Source organism: Carlito syrichta, unplaced genomic scaffold (genome assembly GCF_000164805.1).
Source record: "Carlito syrichta isolate Samal-C Ts95f unplaced genomic scaffold, Tarsius_syrichta-2.0.1 Scaffold314267, whole genome shotgun sequence".
NCBI lineage: Eukaryota > Metazoa > Chordata > Mammalia > Primates > Tarsiidae > Carlito > Carlito syrichta.
In genome coordinates this window covers 363,026-385,648 of record NW_007258363.1, presented here as the reverse complement: position 1 = coordinate 385,648, position 22,623 = coordinate 363,026, and the positions used below count along the sequence as shown (strand labels likewise).

At 32.1% G+C, this 22,623-nt stretch overlaps 1 pseudogene; it reads right to left on the bottom strand.

Moving 5' to 3' along the window:
* Positions 1 to 251: 251 nt before the first annotated feature.
* LOC103273827 lies at positions 252 to 955 on the bottom strand (annotated as a pseudogene).
* Between the last annotated feature and the right edge of the window lie 21,668 nt (positions 956 to 22,623).

The following is a 22,623-nucleotide window of genomic DNA, read 5'->3' as shown; positions in this document are numbered from 1 at the left end:
GGGGCAGCCAACATGGAGAACACTGGAATTTTTCCTTGGAACTGGACTGTGATGAGAGGTGCCTGCCATTAACATAATCTTCAGTCTTTTCCCTGACCCTTTCCTTCCAGTTTTTGAAGGAAGAGTCCCAAATAATCTTCTCTGAAGATACTTGATACCAATTCCAAAAAACAAAAACACGTGCTTCCAATACACTGTGCTTTCAGATATTCTAGGTCTAGTTCAGCAGGCGGATTAGCTGATTGATGCATTCACTCCCAATAGCCAGGTGAACCCATTTCCTTGACAAAGACTATTCTATTTTTGGTAGCATGACGGGCTGCTGAGAGTTGGAAAGGGTGCAAGAACCATGAGATCTCCTGGAAATGCTTTCCCGGGAAGGCAATTTCATGAATGAGGTCTTCCAAGCAAATGACACCAAACTTCCCCAAGTGCTCAATCACTGTGTTGTCTGTCAGAGGAATGGTCTTATTCCTGACCTTGACTTGTCCATGTTTCAAGTTGAGTTCCCGAACAGACTTCAGATTTGGAAATCCCCAGGTCACATAGGGCTCTGCAATACTCAGCATTTTTAGGCTTTGGGGGGTGGCTTTGACAAAGACACCACTGAAAATTTTCTTCAGGTGAAGTCTTGCAATGGTCCTCTGCACCAGTGAACTCACCCCATCAATCTTGTGGATGCGCACAAAGGCCAAGGAATGTTTATCTGGCAATTCCAAGGCATGAAGTTTCACTTCTCGTCTTCTGAGACGCACGCTGTCATGTTTCTGCCGCCAGGAATCATATAGGAACAATTCCAATCGCTTAAACTTGAGCCCTTTTCCTTTTCTTTGCTCCTTCCTTGCCAAAAGCGCCTGCTTTGCCTGGGTGGCTTTGAGAACTTGATAAGTCTTGCTCTTTTTCAGGAGATTTTCTGGAACCAAAGGGATTTTCCTTTGTTCTTCCTCTGCCATCTTTCTAGGTCTATACGATATAAAGTTCTTAACACTGGAGGAAGCTCTAGGGACCTCGAGTTAAAAAAGAAAAGAAGAATATAAATTAGATAACTTCAGTAATAACTATGAAGTGTAATGGCAAGTAAAAGAGTTTAAGCAACTTTTAGTAACTTTATGACAACTCAATTGACAAGCAAAATGAAACTAATAATCTTCTAAGAATATGTACAATTCTGAAAAAAATGTTGACCCACAATTTTATTCTTTTTTACAAGGCATTGGCACCTTCTTAATCTACCTCCAAATCTCTCTGCCATCCTTACTTGGATTCATTTGGACAATTGGATCTTGGACGATAACGTCCTCAAACTCCCCAGCCCAGCTCCTCAGATTCATTTTCTGTGCATTCCTCTACTCCATGACCTCTTTAAAACTGGATTGACCCAGGAATACCCAACCATGAAACTTGGTTAAATTATCATGTATTAACACCATTGTAATAAATAAATTTTTACTAGGTCACAAAATAATTTTGAATGAAAAGAGCAAAATTCAAAAATGTAATGATGTCTAGAAATTTCTAGTAACCAGATTTAACTGTTGTAATAATAATAATAACTGCAATTTATTTGTTCTATGTGATTATCATAATATATTTTTAACTCTTGGGAGACAGAAAAAAGATAAAAATATTTGCAAATGTTTTATAACTTAATTTAAGAGGTATTTTTTAAAAGCATAGATAAGTATATATCATTTTACAAAAACATCTATCATTGATCATATATGTATTTTAAGGTAGTTGTTTACGCCTTTATTTTCTCATTTCTACCCAATCTCCCTTTTAAAGATTGTCCTATTCATATAATTTTCTATTACTAATTAGCACATTTTCAACCTAATTTATGCACTTTCATGCTCATATAATCATAGGTAAGTTCAAACATAGACAGAAACAATAGTAGCAAATAATGTATGCAAATTTCACCACCCTATTCTAAGTGTTTTTACAAATATTACTTTATGTGATGTTCAAAGAGAACCCTATCAGTTAGATGCTTGCTGTCGTCTCTATTTTCCAGATGGGAAGACAGAGGTACAGAGATAAAGCAACTTACCTATAGGTACAGAGCTGGTACAGTGGATTTGAAAATCAGATCTCCGTCCTCTGTGTCTGGAATCTGTGTTCTTCTCTACCATTCTGTAATGTCTTTCAGGGCCTCCTACCATGATATATTCAAAGAAACATTGTCATTTTTCACATGCTAATGTGTAAGAAATTACTAGGAAAATCCTTTAATCAAATTATACATTATGTTAGGTTAGTTAAATGTACTTTAAGAAAGAAAGACAGTATTGCTTTTGGAAGTTAAGGGGAAACCACTAATGTGCTAAATAAAATATTTATGGAGTTTTTATTAAACTGTCTTGCTTAATTGTCTTCACTTGACTAATTTTGTCTCTGGCAAATTACACTCTAAATTGTTGTTATTTTCAGCAACTCTTAAATAAAGCATTTTTAATGAATGAAATTTGGCAACCAGTAAGAATAAATAAGCACACACTTCTTCATATATTTAAACTATGTAGTTGGGTTTCTGAGCTATAAATTTAGCTTTACATTTTGTGTAAGTAACACAGAGTAAATTTACTCTTAATCCAAAAGTATATACAAAGATATACACAATATGTGGTATGGGGTCAAGAAAAATTTGGATATGTTAAGAGAATTGCATTATTTTAAATTAGATTTTTTTTAGCAAAAATTCATTTAAATTCATTTAAAAAGTAAAGGAGAGAGAGAGAGGAGAAAGAAAGAAAGAGGAGATTCACCTCCCTTAGGCAGGGAAGGGGGCCAAAACTAGGAGGCATGATGACAGCCATAGCTTAAAGAGCACATGGCCTTTTCAGGGACTAGTAAGGCAATTGCCTTTTTTATTCTTTCTTTATTTTTTTACAAATGTGCCACCAGCTCTCTGGTTTGAAATGAATATTAAAGAGCATTCTAATGCACCTAGATTTTATATTTGCAAACTAATGTGGTTTTATTTGAAAGTTTTGAGATGTTTAGGTAAGCCAATTTGTCTCTATTAATCACTTTTTAAAAAAAGAAAACCTTAATTTTGATAGTCATGAGACTACATTCTAAAAAAAAAACTTTAAATATTAAGATTATTACAAATGATAAACAAAATTTTTAAAGAAACCAGCAAAATTAATTTATTCCTTCAACTTTGGGTTGGATTTTGGTTTTATAAGAAGCATTATTTTTTTATTATTTTTATTTTATTTATTTTTTTATTAATCAATATTTTTTATTATGGTTTTGTGGGGTACAGTTAAGGGTTAGGTGTACAATTACGTTTCATTCAGGCACCTTGTTGATAAGAGGTGTTTTCCCATCCCCAGACAGATATTTGTTACTGTTAATCCCATCTCCCTCCCCTCCCTGTAGTTTCCCAGTACCGTCATTATTATTATCAGAAAAATTTAGAGTCAAGAACTAAAAATAGATTCAAGCTCATCTAAAAAGAGAAACAAAATATGATGAGCACACACACACAATGGGGTGAAGTGGAGGGGGAAGTAAAAAAGATACACTGCCATCTCACGGAAAGCAAACACAATCTGGTGGGAAATGCAGTAGAAGGACCTGAGATACTACAGTTAGACAGCCACTGAGACCTGGTATCTCACTTCCCAGGCACTCCCTGTGAGGAGTCTTCCTCATCTACATGTTCTCTTGGTAAATTGGATTTATCTTCCCAATCTAATCAGATATTGTCTGCTCCAATAGCACACACTATTGCATTTTCTTTACAGTTTAGTATTCCTAGGGATTGACTGCATCTCAATCAGCAATCCCAATTTAAGGAGAGAACATCTGCATGGTCAAGCTGTTCATTCATCCACTCAAATTTCAGCTATCACTAGAGAGTATTTCATTCACAGGATTAAAACAAGCCTGCTTCCCAACAAGGATGGTGACAGAAGTCACAGTTGAATTATTTTTTAACCATGACATATATTTAAAAGACTTAGAATTAAAAAGCTTTGCAGTATACAGTGTGATATATAAAGGAAAACTAAGTAAAAAAAAATTTACAACAAATTTTAGAATAAGTAGAGAAATAGCAATTATCTGATAGAAAATAATTTTAAATTTTTTTGTGGAAGCCCTTTAGTGAAGTTGGACCAACCTTGAAATTTGAATGCCACTTAAAAAGGGCATATGTGTGTAAGTCACTAGTTAATGTCTAACTCACTTCATTGTACTTAGAAGGCACTCAATAAATATTTTTGTTACATTTAAATTTTATGAGATTTTATATTTTAGAATTTTATGGGCTTCTATATTCTCTTTCCAGTAGGAAATAATTGAGATTAAATGAACTTAAAGGCATTATAAAATGGTAACCACTAATTGGGTTATATCTCCTTTATTACATCCTTAGCAAAAAAATCAAATAAAACTTATGTAAAAATATATACTATATGTTTTATATTTCTATTAGTCAAATATAAGAAAGGTTTTATTTCATATTTTGATTTGCTTTTATTTATCATTTATTGTATAAATTTCAGCATAAAACTGAGACTATATTTTGTCCAGCTTATTAAATTGTAAGAATTTATTAACAAAAATTTTTTCTTAGTGAATTAAAATTATAAATTTGTTTAGTCTCTACAAGCTTTTAATTAATATATTAACTTAACAGCTCACAAAATTTTATTTAAAGCAATTTCTTTTTTAGTTATAAATTACTTTTTCTAATGATTAAAGAATTGTTTCAAATGTATAATTTTCCCCAAAGCCTTGGTTGGTAAGATATTAATGCGTTTTTCTTTAAAGGTGAAAAAAATTGAAATACTTGATAGTGGATTGGTAATTGTGCTGACAGAGAATTGTCATGCAGATATAGGCATATATGTATATAGTGTTTCAACTCAGGTTATCTTTAAAATGGCGGTTAAGTACAACTGCAATATAGTGCATGTATAAACATAAGCATGCAGGCAGGAGCACACGTACATACACAGCGTCAGTCTTTCTTTTAAAGTGAACTTAAAGGCATTATAAAATGGTAACCACTAATTGGGTCATATCTCTGTTATTATACCCTTAGCAAAAAAATCAAATAAAATTTGATTATTTGAAAGAATGCAGTTCAGTATTTCAAAATATAGGCACCATTTACCTTTGCTATACTTGAGGTATTTTTCCTTTGCTTGGTTTTATTGTAAATTTCTTAAAAGTCAAAAGAACTTTTAATTCTATAAGTCGTGATGATAAATCTTTTATTAAAGGACTTAACCGGTTTGAGTCATGTGTTCATTTCAAATATATTCTATCAAGAATTTTTTTCTTTATTTCATTCTGTAAAAGCCAAGTATGCTTGTAAGAATCTTAATCCATTACATAGAAAAAAGTCTATTATTTTAAATTACTGTTTAAATAATACACTAAGCAATACAAATAGGAGTATTTGGCATACTATTTTCACCTGCTAGATCTAAACCTTTTAAATTTACTGACTGCAGTATTAGCTCAGTATTTTTGTAAATTGTTGTGAGGTTATTTGATCATTTTAGTTATATTATAGTCTGTATTCATTTACAGATAACACAATTGTGGTAGTTCTCTAGTTTAGCTATATAGCAATAGCTAAACTAACATTGCTAAGCTTTAACAAATACTGAGTATTGATTCATATCCCCCAAATTTCTCTTTATCTTGCTTTCTGGCTGACATTACAGTGTATAAAAATTTTTAGATGACTCTTATATGCAGTCAAATATGAGAATTATTTCAATATATGGTTCACCACTGAGTAAAATGCTTTTATTTACAAATATAAACTCTTAGCATGTAATATTTTTAAATGATTACTCCAATTTTCCAATTAATTATAATCTGAACATATGAAGAAAGAGAAACATCTTCATGATGTGTTTTTTAATAACAACTTTATTAGATATAATTCACATGACAAAGTGTACAATTCAGTGGTTTTTATATTGAGCGGGGCAACCATCACCCTACTCATTTCAACATAGTTTCAACACTTCAAAAAGAAACTCCGTATCTATTAGTAGTCACTTTGAATTTTTTCTTCCCCCCAAAACCATTAATCTTTCCGTTTCAATGACTTTGCAACCATTAATCAGGAAACAATCTACTTTCTGTTTCTATGAATTTACCTATTCTGGATATCTTGTATAAATTAAATCATACAGCATGTAGCTTTCGTGATTAGATTATTTTATTTAGCATAGTGTACTGGTGTTCAATTGTGTTTCAGTATGTGTATATTGAGAAATATTTTATTATATGAAAATACCACATTGGGTTATCTATCCACTGACTAATAGACATTTTGGTTGTTTTAGCTTTGGCTGTAATGAATAATGCTGCTATGAGCATTAATGTATGGGCTTTTGTATGGGCATATGTTTTAATTTGGGGATTATGTATCTAGGATTGTAATTGCCAAGTCATATGGTAATCTGTTTTTTTAAAGAAGGTCCAATTTGTTTTCTATAGCAGCGAAACAGCTTTGCATCCCCACCAGCCATGCATGATGGTTTCAATATGTACACATACTCGCTAACACTTGCTATTACCTGTTTTCTTTATTTAAGCCAGTCTTGTAATACCTAATTATAGTTTTGCCTTGCATATCCTTAATGACTAATAATATTAAAAAACTTTCCATATGCTTTTTAATTATTGCTTTGGAGAAATATCTGTTCAAATTCTTTGTAGTTATTGCTTTGGAGAAATAGCTGTTCAAATTCTTTGCTCATTTTTTAAAAAATTGGGTTATTTGTCTTTCTATTTTTGAGTTATTTATAAATCCTTGATAAAATCTTTATTAGATGTATTATTTGCAAGCATTTTCTCTTACTCCATGAGTGGTCATTTCTCTTTCTTGATGATGTCATTTTAATCATAACATTTTAACTGTAAACGAAGTCCAGCTTATTTTAGTCTACATTTTTATTATTTGTACTTTTTTGTGTTATATCTAAGGATGCATTGACCAGTCCATGGTTACACACACACACACACACACACACACACACACACACACACACACACACACAGCTGTCTTTGCATATCCATTAGGCTCTGTATCCATGGATGCAACTAACCAAAGATTAAAAATATTTGAAAAACATTATTTCTGTATTGAACATGTATGAAATATTTTTCTCTTGTCATTATTCCCTAAACTATACAGCATAACCATTATATACATAGTATTTACATAGCATTGGGTATTATAAGTAATCTAGAGATCATTTAGATTATATAGCAGGATATGAAATGGTAATATGCAAATACCACCTCCCTCATATTATATCAGGGACTGTGCATCTGTAGATTTTGGTGCCTGCAGGAGATCCTGGAACAAATATCCAATGAACCCTGAGGGATGACAATATATATTGTAATATATATATATATATGTATATATATATATATATATAACATTTTCTTTATCTATTCATTCATGAATAGGAATTTAGTTTGCTTATACCTTACTAATTTTGAATAATTCTTCAATGCACATGCAAATACAGATAACTCTTCAATACACTGATCACATTTCCTTTGAATGTATACATGGAAATGGGATTGTTGGATCATCTGGTAGTTTTATTTTTAACTTTTTGAGTAGCTTTCATACTGTTTTTTTTATAATAGCAATACCAATTTATGTTCCCCCAAACAATGTATGTGTTCCCTTTTCTCTACATCTTTGCCAAAACAAAATATATTTCCATTTATTTGTCTTCTTCAAATTTCTTTAGTCAACATTTCATAGTCTTCAATGTATCTTTCACCTCCTTTGTTAAATTAATTCTTAAGAATTTTATTATTTTGCTGCTATCGTAAATGAGAATGTTTCATTAATTTTTTTGAATAGTTCATTGCTAGCATATAGAAATACCTCTGATTTTTGAATTTTGTTTTGGTATCCCACACATTTACTGATTTTAAAAATATCAATATACTCGATTAAAGTGATAATCTTAGCTATCTCATTATGTTTCACTTTTGTAGACACCATTGGTTTTCACTTCTTTCTCTTTTGCTTTAGCTTTAACTTATGTAGAAACATAATTTTGTTTAATGTTTCGGTATATCCCTTCAAATTTACTAATTACATTGGTAGTTGGTACATATATGCACTATTTTTTAAATATTCTTCCTTCTAGGAGGTTAAATCTAATTCTTTTCCCCTTGAGTGTAGAATGAAATGAATAAATTACTTCCAAATAATAAAGGTGATAAAGGAAAATAATTTTACAGTGTAAAAACTTGGCAGACACTATCTCAAGCAAGCAATCAGATTATCACCATGATAAGGTCATTCCAATATATACACATTGCCTATGTATTAATTTTTTTATAAACTTCTCACCTTTAATAGATTCATGAATTAAAAAAACAAAACAAAACTAAATTTGGGGAATATTCTAAAAAGACCTGAGTGGTGGTCTGCAAAATTATCGGTGCTATAAGATCCCCCTCAACCCCCCAAAAAACTAAACTAAACAAACTGTCACAGTTTGGAGGAGACTAAGGAAACAAGATGGCTAATCTTGATATCTTGGTTTAAAGAATAAAGACATTAGTGGAAAAACAAATGAAACATGAAGAAAATCTGTAGTTAATAGTAGCATACCAATGTGAATTTTTTAGTTTTGATAAATATAACATGCTTATATTAAGAATATTATAGAAAGCTGACTAAAGAGTGTGAAAGAAAACACTTTTCTTCAGTAAAAGTAATTTGATTTAAACATAAAAAAATGAGCAATAACATATATGTACACTCTCAGAATTGTAAAGATTTAACATCTCCTAAAATGTCTTGTAAGTGTAAAAAAGTTTACTGCAGACAGACATGTAGTAGGATTTGTAGTCGAATTTGAAAAATTAGTTGCAAAAATTAGATGAAAAAATAAATCCCAAATGCTCTGTTAAAAAAAGAATGACTACAAGATGAATTAATTGGATAGGTAAACAGATGCATAGATACGTAGATAGTTAACTAGATATATTTATATACATATTTTCTATGATAATTAAGACAGTAGAATATTACTACAGGAAGAGATAAATATGTGTGATTTATCCCCTGCTGACCAATATAACTTGAGCTTGTGCCACTGTCTTATTTCCTATTCAGCTGGGACAATGATATAAAAATTGATCAGTGTTCTTTCCATCAGTCCTGTTTTGTCTTTCTGGAATAATCTCCATTTCACCTTAAATCTAATCCTCCTAGCTCAAAATAAATACCAGTTTCTTGGATCTTTTTCTGATATATGATTGGATAAGAACCAACAACTAGTTTATAAGTCTTATACTTCTCCTTTGTAATAATTACCAAAATGACAACCTTGTACTTACGTATATTTAAGTATTTTCTGACTATACAACTCCCTGTATTAGTTTGCTAGGTTGCTGTAACCAAACAGTACAGACCGGGTGACTTAAATACTAGAAATTTACACTGTGGTGGCTAGAAGCCCAGTTCTCAGAGTTCTGGAGTCTAGAAACCCAAAGTCACAGTGTCATGCAGGTTTGCTTTTTCCTGGCCTCTCTCTTCAATTTGTAGGTGGCCTCCTTCTCACTGTGTCTTTATATGGCCTGGCCTTTGGATGTTTGCATTCCTAGCTTTTCTTTGTGTGTCCAAATTTCCTCTTCTTATAAGGACACCAGCCATCTTGGATTAGAGCTCCACATCATGGACCCATTTAGTGACATTCTGAGGTAATAGGGTTGGAACATCAACATATGATTTAGCAGAAGGAGAAGTAATCCTGCCCATAACACTCCCTATCAGGTTGAGTTTTCTGAAGGGACAGCACATACATGACTGTCTTTTCTGTATCTTTATGCAGCCCCAGACGGAATGAATTAAAGATGTATAAATGAATGGCACTCCAAATGTAGAAATAAATTGTGACTTTACTTTTATTTACAATATAGTCTAAATCAAACCGATGGCCTCAATCTCTAAGCAATTGAACAACTTAAATCAAATAGACATATTTTCACAATGTAAGACAGCAATAGTTATTTTGAAGTTGACTTATAATATTAATTCACAGTTTTCTCTGTCATTTCCTATTTTATCTACTTACAATTTTTAAAAAAGAATGTCAAAAAACAGAAAAAGTCAATGTGATTATATTATGCCAACCCATATGTTCTTGGGCTGGGTTTCTGAAGTTGGTTCTCTCAAAGTCTAGGTTTATTCTCTTCCTGAGCTGTCTCCTTGTTAACAGGCAATCATTTCCCTGACTGAATTTTTCATAGCAGCTCTTACATAAAAATGGGCTCTTTTAAAGTCTTTATATTTATTTTTAGTTTTAAAAACACATAAGGGAAATTATAATTATATTTTAACTACACATAGTCATGCATTTAAAATAATCCTGAAGCACAATATAATTAAGGAGTGTACAAATTACATGAATATTGATCTCTGCATGTATTTTTAGTAAACAATTTTATTAAAACGGAATATCTATACAGAAAAGCATGCAAATGATAAGTTCACAGCTCAATGCATTTTTGGTAAGTAAAACCACCAACATAACTGGCATCCAAATAAGAAATAGAATTTAATGCCCTATTGCGTTCTCAAGGCAATATCCTCCTCCCAAGATAAAAACAATTTTGTAACTAACATGACGATCAAGATATAGAATGCTTCTATTACAATGAAATGTTCCCCTGTGATCTTTTCTCATTTTTTCTACAACATATTAGACCCAGGCAACTACTGATCTGCTTTCTGTTACTGTATCTCACCTAGAGTTGCATATAAATGAAATTTTTAGTTATAATCTTGTGGGTTTTTTTTTTCTCTTTATGAACTTATTGATATTTAGTTCTCATGTTGTTGAGAATCACACATTTAGGAGTATAATTGTTGGATCATGTATTGAAAGCATGTCAAACTTTAGAAGAAACTTCCATACTGTTTTCCTGAAGTAGATTTAACCCTTTACATTTCCACCAGGAGCATTTCCCCAGCTCCACATCTTTGCCAACCAATAATAGTATAATGTCATCGGTAGTATGGTACAATGCAGTCTGTTTTAATTAACATTTGTCTGATGACTAATGTTATTGAGCATATCTTTGTGTCTTTATTGGCCATCTGTGTGTCTTATTTTATAAAGTATCTATTCAGATTGAGTTGTTCTTTTTTATTATGGATTTGTTAGAGTTTTATTTATTTGGATGCTAGTATTTGCTAGATACATATATTATTATTGTTTTTACCTCCTTTGTGGTTTCACTTTCCATTTACTTAACTGGATCTTTTTCAGAGCAGAATACTTTAGTATTGATGAATTCCAATCTTTTCCTTTTTTCTCATATTGTTTGGATTTTTTTGTTTTTTTTTGCCTTCTTTAATTCTATTATTCTTTTTGCTTACACCAAGGTTGTGAAAATATGTTCCCTATGTTTTCTTTTATAAATATAAGAGTTTTAGATTTTATTCTTAGTTTTATGTTCTATGTTGAGTATTTTGGAGAGGAATTTGTGTGTGTGTGTGCATGCAAATGTGTGTGTGCACATAGTGAGACAGAAAAGTTAAATTCTGTATTCTCTATAATATCTGGGAGTTGTAGCACTATATATTGAAAATACTCATTCTGGCTATTGACTTGGCCCTTTTGTCATGTACATAAGGATCAGTTTCAGACTTTATTCTGTTTGATCAATCTATTTTCTACTCTTAATGCAGCAACAAATTGTCTGGGTTACTATAGCACAACAATGAATCTTGAAATCAGAAATATTTTGACTATTCAATGTTCTTTAGATTTTCATATGAGTTTGTTGATTTATTTGTACATTAATGACTGGTGTGATTTTGACTGGCATTACATTTCATCTATACTTTAATTTGAGGAAGTTGCCATCTTAATTCAAATTTGTATACATTTGTTTATGTCTATTAATTTTCTTTTAGCAATGTTTTATAATTTTCAGATTTGAATCTTGCACATATTTGTTTCATTTTTTGGTGTTTGATTTTTGATGGTATGACAAATGCCAATTTTAAAGTTTCTGTTTTTGATTGTTTGTTGCTAATACATAAAAATATGACTGACATTTTATATTCACTTTACAACCCGTGACCTTTCCTACTGATTAACTCACTGACTAAATGCTCTGATTAATATTAGTAGTTTTTTCTTTAATTGTTTTGTAATTTCCTTAAGAGTTTCTTTATTCACATTTATCCTTCTTGACATGTCTAGAAACTTTCAATTGATGCCAAAAATTATAAATATTGCATTTAAAAATGTTTGAATATAATGTTTTTCATCATAAAAGGACATTTGGGGTTTTATATTTAAAGCAGGTAAATTATTTTCAAATCGGCTTGACTCCATTGAGACATGCTTGTAAGCTTTGCTAACACAAGACTGAAATAGATGCTAACAAGGATATTTCAGCCTTATACTGAGTGCATCGCTTTAAGGATCTCAACTGACGGTCCCAGTTGATGCCTAAGGACTCTATCTTGGCTGGTCAGAATGTGAAAGTCACTCCAGTCTGGATGAGTTCTGGGAATGGTTTAGCTCACAATTTCCCTTTCTTTCCTTAGAGGGAGGCATCTGTGAATGCACAGTCCAATATACAGTAAAGATAAAGCTTCTTTGCATATCTCTGAGGTTCTTTTCCTATGTAGCTCCTTACTGAACTCTGCTCTCTAACTTCCAGCTGCCTCAGATTTTCTATATGCCAGTTATCTCTTTTAACTTAGTGAGACTGCCAGGCTGTTTTTGAGCTGCTTCGTGTGCTTGAATTTCTGAAATTGCCTTCTGGCAGGGTGATTGAAGGGCTTGTCTTCTAGTTTCTGTCCCTCAGGGATCATAGTCTGGTGCCTCTTCTTGTCCGATGTCTGTGAACCATTGTTTTATATAGTTTTCTAATTGTTTATGGTGAGAGTTCAAGTTGTGACAATAAACTAAAATGAAATATGAAAGTTTTTTTTTTTTTTTTTTGAGTTGGAGTCTCACCCTGTCGCCCAGACTGGAGTGCAGTGGCCGCTCCCGGCGATCCTTCCGCCTCAGCCTTCCAGGTAGCCAGAGCTACAGGCGCGCGCTACCACGCCCGGCTGATTTTTTGATTTATTGTAGAGATGAGGTCTTGCGGCCCAGGCGGGTCTCGAAGCCCTGGGCTCAGGCAATCCACTCACCTCAGCCTCCCAAAGGCACTTACAGGCTGAGCCACCAAGCCCGGCTTGAAAGATTTTTAATTTAATGGAATAATATCAAACCAATGAATATGAATTAACTCCTCAATTTAGACTAACATTACTTTAAATGAATAAGAGTATTTCTCTGAAACCAAAATCATTGATTGACTATATTGTATATACACACAAATGTTATTGTATGTATGTGTGTGTGTGTGTGTGTGTGTGTGTGTGTGTTTCTTGTAGTTGGAGGAGAATTCAATATTTTCTGATTTTGCACATTGTGTATAAAATAAGCTTAAAATCTTGATGACAATACAGTATATTTTGAAATGGTATGGTAATCATAAAGATATAAAATGGGGTAATAATGACTTGTATTGTATTTTGAGAGGAAGTTAAAAATTCATATAGTGCCTTAGTGATGGTGAAATAAATCATTATAAAAATCAGTCTTATTTTCTACAGAAAATAGTCTGTTTCCTTGGTGGCATATGTGCAAGAAATTAATTAGCATTTTTATTAGCTTTTAAAAAAACTATTCCTAGTCTGCACTTTTATAATTAATAAATATTTAGATCTGTTATTTCAAACCAAGAACATGTATTAATCTGCAAGTTGGAGAAAGACTGTATGGAGTAGAAAAAAAAGGAGCATATACGCTACTTTCCTGCTGTATATAATAATGTACATTTTTAAATCTAGATGGATAGATATGAACCAAACAGACATTGCTCTAAAAGAAGAGTACTTCTATTCAGAGTAAAATTGGAAAATATTTCCCCTGTTTGTGGGTACAATAATCAGTTACAGAAATTGCCTCTACACTAAACCTCTCCTTTCCACAGGCTTCACACCTCTTTATCCAATAGGACCATCTCTTGTCAGTAATCTCTTTTGTCACAGTGCCAGGGAATATTATTTACCACACTCATGATAGCAGTCAAGTCAGTATACTGAAAAAAATATATATTTCAGTAGCTAGGTATGGTGACAGAGTATAATATTGGAGATTTGATTTGATACTGAACAGTTAAGTATACTTCATTGTTTAGTTGCTGTATTGCTAGAATAACAGGGAAATCAAGTGATAAAGTTTGTGACAGGTATGAGAAACAAATAAATACAATAGAAAATAGCATTGATAGTTTTAACAACTGGAAGTTTATTTGTGGGAATTATGCTTCACTTTTCAGGTTCACATGTCACATCTTAATTCATTTTTATCTTTCTGTCTTGATCTAAATTAAAGAATGATTTGAAGAGTATAGGGGAAGTTGGGTATCAAATATGAAAGGACTTGTGTGTGTGTGCACAGACAATATTAACACAAAATGAAAAATAGATTAAAGAAATGCAAGTAAAAATAATCTAATTACATTACTCATATTGATGGTCCTTTTATGAAAATATTTTAAACATTTTTCTAAATGTGTTAAATTGTTTCTCAAAATTACCGTCCAATATGGTTTATATTTTTATTGCAAAGAAAAACAATGTGGGTAGATATAAAATGTACTTATGTAAGTAGTTATAGATGGAATTGTGTCCTCCCAAAATCCATTTGTTGAAGCAATAGACAGCAATGTGACTGTATTGGAAGACAGGGCCTTTAGAGAGGTCTTTAGGGTGTAAGGAAGTCGTAAGTGTGGGTCCCTAATCTGACAGGAAGAGACACCAGAGTTCTCTCTCTCGCTTCACCTGTGCACAGAGGAAAGGCCAAGTGAGGACCCAGCAAGACCGTCTGTCCACAGCAACTGTCTAGATGCCAGGAAGAGACCTCCCCAGAAATCAACTATACTAGCACCTGATCTTGGACTTCTAACCTTTGAAACTGTAAGAAAATATTTCTGTTATTTCAACTACTCAGTCTGTGGTATTATAATATGATGGTCCAAGTAGACCAAAACAGATTTTGGTACTAGGAGTGCTGCTGTAACAAGTACCTAAAAAATGTGGCCTTGGGACTGGGTGATGAGTAAGGTTGGAAGGTTTTGAGGTATGTGCAAGAATTTTACGTACCTCTGCAGGAATTATTGTTAGAAATATGAATGTTAAAGGGGATTCTGATGATGTCTAAAATGGATAAGAAACATGCTATTAGAGATGGAAGGATAGGTGATCCCTATTACAAAGTGAAAGACAACTTGGCTGAACTGTGTGGCAGTGTGTTGTGGAAGGTGTAAATTTAAAGCAATGAAGTTATAGATTTAGCTGAAGAGCTTTCTAAGAAAAGGGTTAAAAGTGTGAACTGGCTTCTCTTTATTGCTTGTGCTAAAATGCAAGATGAGATAAATCAATTCCAGAAATTATTAAGCATAAAGACACCAAAACTTGAAGATTTGGAAAATCTGTTATCTATATAGCAAAAAAAAAATGAGCAAGTACGTTCGGAATAAAACATTAGGGAAGTGACTGGACAATCATTCCCTAAAGAGATAATCCATGAAGTTAACAAATTGTCTCAGTAGCAGCCAGAGATAGAGTTGGGATTATGTGAGCAAAGTCACTGTCAGTTTGGACCAAAGTGGGATGACGTTAAAAAATAAGTTAAAAAAGACTTTCTTGCTTCTGGGTGTCTGCAGATTGAGACAATAGAGTTATCTGGCTATGAATACTTTATCCTTCAAGAAAAGGGAAGACTGACCTTGAATGTGATTCAGAGATTATCAAGGCTGCCACTTCCACCACAGTCCTGGAACAAGGCTCTTTCCCTCTCAATATTAGAAGGTGGGGTTCCCACCTCAGTTTCAGCAGGCCAGTCTCCTGTGCCTAGTGTCTCTGACCCAGAGCCTCCACAGTGGAACTGGAGGGCAGAGCTTTGATCCAAAAATGATTATTCTGAAGCTGTAATATTTTATGGAATTTGCCTTGCTTGGGTTTGGACTTTCTTAAGACACGTTACCTCTATTATAAAGATATGGGATATAAATCAGGATTAGGTACATAGGTATTGTATGTGCAGGTAAAGTTTGGCCCTCCAACTGTTCCTCACTTCCTTTCTTCTTTCTGATCTCTCCTTTTTGGAATAGAAATATTATACTATGCCTGTCCCATTGTTCTTTGGAAGCACGTGACTTTTTCTACAGGTTCACAACTGGAGAGGAATTTTACCTCAGGAGGAATTGTACCTCATATCACCTATGCACGATTTGGATGATATTTCCATAAACATTGGAGTAAGCATTGAAGCTAGTACAGGCTAATAATCTTGTGGCTATTGGGGTGAGATGCATGTATTTTGTATATGACAAGAACATAAATTTAGGGGGGCAGGGGGCAGAGGATGGATGAAATTGTGCCTGCTGTAGAAATTTGTATATGGAAGCTTTGTCTTGAAATGTGACTGTATTTGAAGACAGGGTCTCTTTAGGAAGGAAAGTAAAATTAAATGAGGTTATATGAGGGGAGGGGTAATCCAACAGAGCTGATGTCCTTAGAAGAGGAATAGACATGCGAGAAAATCACAAAAAGGTGGCCATCTGCAAGCTAAGGAGAGTCCCCATTAGAAACCAAACCTGCTGACACCTTGATTTTGGGTTCCTAGACTTCAGAACAGTGATAAAGGAAATTTTAGTTGTTTTAGCCACCCAGTATGTGTTTTTTGTTGTGACAGCTTGAGCAGACTAATATAAGTCATTGTTATCTTTATTTTCAAAGCACTGAAACCATCAAGATTCTTAAAATTTGCCTAAGGGTTCTGATTAGTGCAAAAATAAGTCTATCATATTTTCAAATATAAATTATAACATTTCATATGGCCTTTATTTATAATAATTAAGAATTCATTGCTTATTTCTACCCTTTGTGTTCTGAAGATAGCTATCTTTTTATAGGGAATTACTGGAGATTGAGTTTTTTGAGGTGAGAGTTTGCCACCTCACCACAGAATGATTACACAATTATCACAACTCAAGCAACTTTTCTTCTAAAAAAAAGATGAATCCTTTTTTTAGATAGTAGGCCATCAATTATTATGATTCTTATAGGAGTCCACATTATTTTAATATCTTCATTTTAAATACGAATTAGTTTATATTAGTATACATGGTGGGGCTACGGTAGTTAACTGCATTTTGTCATAGCTGTATTAAAAATCAGAAGTATTAAAACAAATGTGTTCATCTAAAATATCATAAGTAAGAAATTTCAGTATCTGAGCTTAGTAAATGTTGGCAGCAAATTAATATTTTGTAATAGGTTTATCAGCAACTAATGATTTCTCTTAAGAAAGTAAGTTGCTGAAAATTATCATATTGTACCAAAGTACAGCATTTGGAAAAAAGTAGAATTAAAATCACACTTGACACAGTTTGCTTAAAACAGTTATCCCCAAAGACATTTTTAAAGCTGCATTCTGATTAATCCAGAGTAAAACTCACCAGTTCTGCTGACCACTCATAGACATTTGAGATCTCCTGACACTCTTTGAAACAGCAGAGGTATTAACCCTGCAGTTCTGGCCTTATTCTAAATCTATTAATTAAATTCTCCCTACCTTATATTCCCCACACAGTTCCAATTAGAACAATTATTTTTCATTTATCTTTGATACTGCTTTTGGGAAGTAGTTCTGGCACAATTCTCCCATATATGTTCTCTCTTGAAATTTTATTTTCCAACATGGTTTGACATTTGGGATCAATGACATCTTTATGAGTAAGGTGTTCTAGTAAACTGTGGCAACATCCACAAATGGACAGTGTATAGGAAAATTCTGTTCAGATAAGACATGGCATCTTATATTTTTTCGTTTCTTGATCATAAAACATAAGAGAAGAAAAGTAAATGACAACTTTGAGGATATTTTAATATACAGAGAAGGATTTCCTGACAATAAAGCAGAATTTTATTCTAATCAAAACAGAGTTAGAAATTGCCAAGCTTGTTTTATATTCTTTTTAACTTTTAAATCTCCACAGCTGGGTATCTGGGGAGAGAACAGATGGCATGAATTATATATTTAAAGAGACTCATTTGACATCATGTCAAATACCTTTTGTTCTGTAAATGGAACTTGACTATTATTTCACTTACTCTAGTTAAAACATTCTTGCATTTTATTAAAATGTTATAGACTAGAGGAACAATAAGATGTATATCAAAATTTTCAGTTGATGTTACAAATGACAAAGTAATATCAAACAGAATGCTATAAATTCATTTTAAATTAATAATCTCAAGAGTTTATTTTTATTCTATGAAAAATGTATTATCTCTTTACATTAAAAATCATCTTCTTTCATCTCCTAACATTTAGAACATTTATAAGTCAATGTTTTCAGAAATCTAATCACTGTGAGAGAAGTAAGCACAGTACAGAGGCTGAAGTCAATAAGAATCTTGCTGGATTTCTGACAGATCTGTTATTTGCAAATGTTGTGTGATTATGTAATCTAAAGATAAATCTTTAGATGGATTAGTCCATCAATTCACCAAATATTACTTGAATACCTATTGTGTAATAAACATGGATCTAGGAGTAAGACAGGCCTTAAACTCAAGAAACTTGCATTTTACTGGGTAAGAAATACAATAAACATCTAAAAACATACACAAAAGATCAGGTAGTTAACACAGCTTTGAAGAAAAAGAGAGAATCAAAACATTGTTGAAGAAAGAATATTATTTGCCTAAGGCTGTCATAGATGTTCTCTCTGAAAAGGTTTTGTTTGAGTTAAATCATTAAAAAAAAAAACAAAAAAAAAAAAACTGGAATGTTACCAAATAGAACATAAGGAGAAATTTTTTTTCAAATAATGGAATGGTATTTATGAATTATGTGTTACAGTAGGGTGCTTGCTGTACTTGAACTTTGTGGAGGGTGTTGTGTCTGCATCACAATGAACAAGAGAAAGAAGAAAAGGAATACTTGGGTGGGAAAAGAACCAGATACAAAGGGTCTCACCAGATGATGTGAAGACACTGGCTTTACTTTGAGTGTGTTCAGCATAGAATTCAGAGACAAAGTACAAGGAGCTTAGTAAGGAGTCTCCTGAAATAATATCGTTTTGAAATGATGGTGATTTAGACCAAGTGTTAAGCAATGGTAATTAATAGCAGTGGTTGAATTTTAAAGGTAAAAGCTATGGATGATCTGATGGATTGAATGTATATCTAAGAGAAAGAAAAGTGATCACTCTGAGTATTCTGTTCTTAGAAGACGAAAGTTGTAATTAAATTAAATGAATAAAAAGGGTGTGGTGGATTGAACAATATCCTCCTCTCAAATTTCTGTTCACCCAGAATCTCAGAATTTGGTTTTATTTGGCAGTTGGTTCTTTTCAGATGTTTAAAATAGGGATGGAGATGAAATGATGTGGATTGGGGTGGGTCTTAAATTTGATGAGGGTGTCCTTCCTTACAAGAGTCAAGAAAGGTCACAGAGACACACAGAGAAGCAGGCAACGTACACACTGAGGCAGAGATTGAAGTGATGTATCTACAAAGCAAGGGGCCCCAAAGATTGCTGTTGATCAACAGAAGTTAGGAGGAAGACATGGAGTGGATTTATTTTCAGAGCCTCTAGTAAGAATCAACTCTGCCAGAACCTTGATTTCAGGTGTGAAACTATGAGAGAATAGATTTCTGTTGTATTAAACCACCAAGTTTGTAGTATGTGTTATGGGAACCTAGAAAACAAATATGGAAGGGAGATGAGAAATTAGGTGAGAAATTCAGTATTGGTGCAAAAGTAGGAATTTGATTTTTTGCATCTAAATTTGAGATATTTATTAAACACCTAAAGAAAGATATCAAATTGGTGAAGTTGGTCATAAGAGTATGGAGTTCAGAGATGAATTTAAGACAGATATAATTATTGTGAATCATTAGGAATTGTTGGTATTTAAAGTTGTCAGTGAATGAAATCACCTATGGAATGATTAGAATTTTGTAGAAAATTGATAAGTGTAACTAAGTCATTGAGTACTCCAACATTTGGAATTCAAAGAACAGAGGAGAGTGAGAAGAAATAAAAGCCAAGTGGAGAAAGTTTGAAGCAGCTGATGATTCTTTGCCAAATGTTAACAGGTCAAGCTGAATAATGGGAATTGAATATTAAGTTTAGTGACGTAGAGATCACTGTTGACCTTTTCAACAGCTGTTTTAATGGAGTGTAGGCAAGCAAGACCTTAATTGACATGGATTTGAAAGAAAATGAACAAGAGTTAATTTTAAGTTCAAGTTTAAAGTTTGATAAGATGGGGAGTTTGTAAATAGAAGTAAAAAAATGGGACAGATGTTTGAAGTGGATATAGGTTCAAAATATATAAGTACTAAATTTTCTAGTTTGCAGTAATAAAAATAAATGTCTGCTCTCTCAAAACATTAAAGCCATTCTAGTGTGCACAGTGACCCATAGATTTCATGGGAAATTTATGTGTTGACATATTGCAATAGATTTAGCTATAAATAAAATTGTATAATAATGTGTTTTAGTATTTTATTCTTTTACATAAATAAATAAGTAAAAAATGCATGGGAAATATTTGGAAATAATATCAAAATTTCTTTTATCCTTACAGAAAGCTCAAAAATCTAAAATTTAATATAAAACTTTATGATAGTAAATTTATATAATATCAAATGTATAGAATGTTAAAAATTGTTTAGAACATCACAAAAATATGAATATTATCAAGTGTAATAACCTTTATATTATTTGTTTAGAATCTTTGAAATATGTAATAAATTTTTTCTTCATCTAGCCATGATTAAAAACAAATATTACATAACTTATTTATATAATGATAACAGACAATATCGTTATGCACTATTTGAACACTCATCATATTTAATTAATTTGTTATGATCCTGATTGATTTTATCTATTTACATTTTTCTATTATTCTTTTGTTTATTTTCTATAATTTATATTAAAAATTACATAAAACTATGTGTGTGGATAATTAAGTTGCATGCAATTTACTACAATCTCCATAAAATTAATTTATTTTGATAGATTTATAATATATAATTAAATATTTTCCTTAATTAAAATCATCTTGATTTACCTACACTGTTATATTTGGGATCAAATTGCTTTGAATAAAATGCTCAACAATGATTTTACTCATTATTTATTATGTGACCATAGAACATATTATTGACTATAGTGATCTGCAATTGCCAATTTAATGTTTGTTGCTATCATACCTACTATCTTAAAATTTCTTGTGCTTACACGTTTAGTTCTGAATTTATTTAAAATATTTATTTTTGTGTCAATTTCACACAATATTGATTCTTATAATCACTCATTTATTTTTTTTTACTTTACATGAATTCTTTCTATAAAGTGTAAATTTTCTCAGTCCACTTTACTTTTTAAAAAGCTGCAATAATAGTTTAGCATTTTGTACTTTTATTTATAAACATTATTCTATAGTTTTAGCTGCTATCAATGGCATATTTATGCTGATTTTGTGATAATAAGTATGTATAAAGTGAACCCAGGAGTAAATTTATTGCTTGGAAAATACATAAAATTATCATGGCACATTCTCTAAGGTATTTAATAGCTTCAGTATTGCACTATTATGTAAGAATACAATAGCATATTTCTAATCCAGGTCTTTCATATCTTTAGCATTATCTTATGTATCTTGTAATTGGTTTGCATGTGCTGGCATATTAAAGAAAAATAATAGACAGCAAACAATTGGGTAAAATTGTTGGATAAAAATGAAAAATTATAAGAGAAAATTGACTTGCATCATTTTGGTTTTGGTAGATTTTGTTCAATTCTGTACAATTATATTGTACAAGACTTTGAAGCATTAGTACAATGTATGGGCTGTTGTTTATCATTTCATTTGAGTCACAAATTATAGAAAACTATTAGTATTGTGAGATAAATAATTTACATTACTGATAAAACATGTAACTTCTTCCAGTCTTCGATTAAGACTTTATGATTGAAACTTACTTGTTACTTTTTAGGTGGAATAATTAATTTACCCTCATTTACTGCACTTAAGTAAAAGGAAACAAAGCAAAATAACCCCCAACAGAGGCAAAGCAAAGACCTTGTTGGTCTAGGTCTCTTGTTTCTAATAATAGGCTTCACACGGTTTATCAGCTATAAGTCCTTAAATTCTAGTATTTGTCTCCTCCATCATGATATCCCTTTACTACGCTCCTCCTGTTCATAGTAAAATAAAAGGTTCCTGCAGGGAAGTAGTGCTATTGTGGGACTCACTCTGTAATCAGAAATTATACCGTATTGACTGTTGCCCCATTTTCCTAGTTGTTTAGGTGAGACAGGCCAACCTAGTAGCCATTACCTTGTCCAAATGGAAGCAAAAATCCTGTAGATTATTTTGTATAGTTTCTATTCTATTTGTGTAGTGTCATTTTTACTAATCTTTTTTCCTATAATTCCTAGTAGGCTGTTAAATTGATCCAATGATATTTTCACTTTAGATATGGTATTGTTC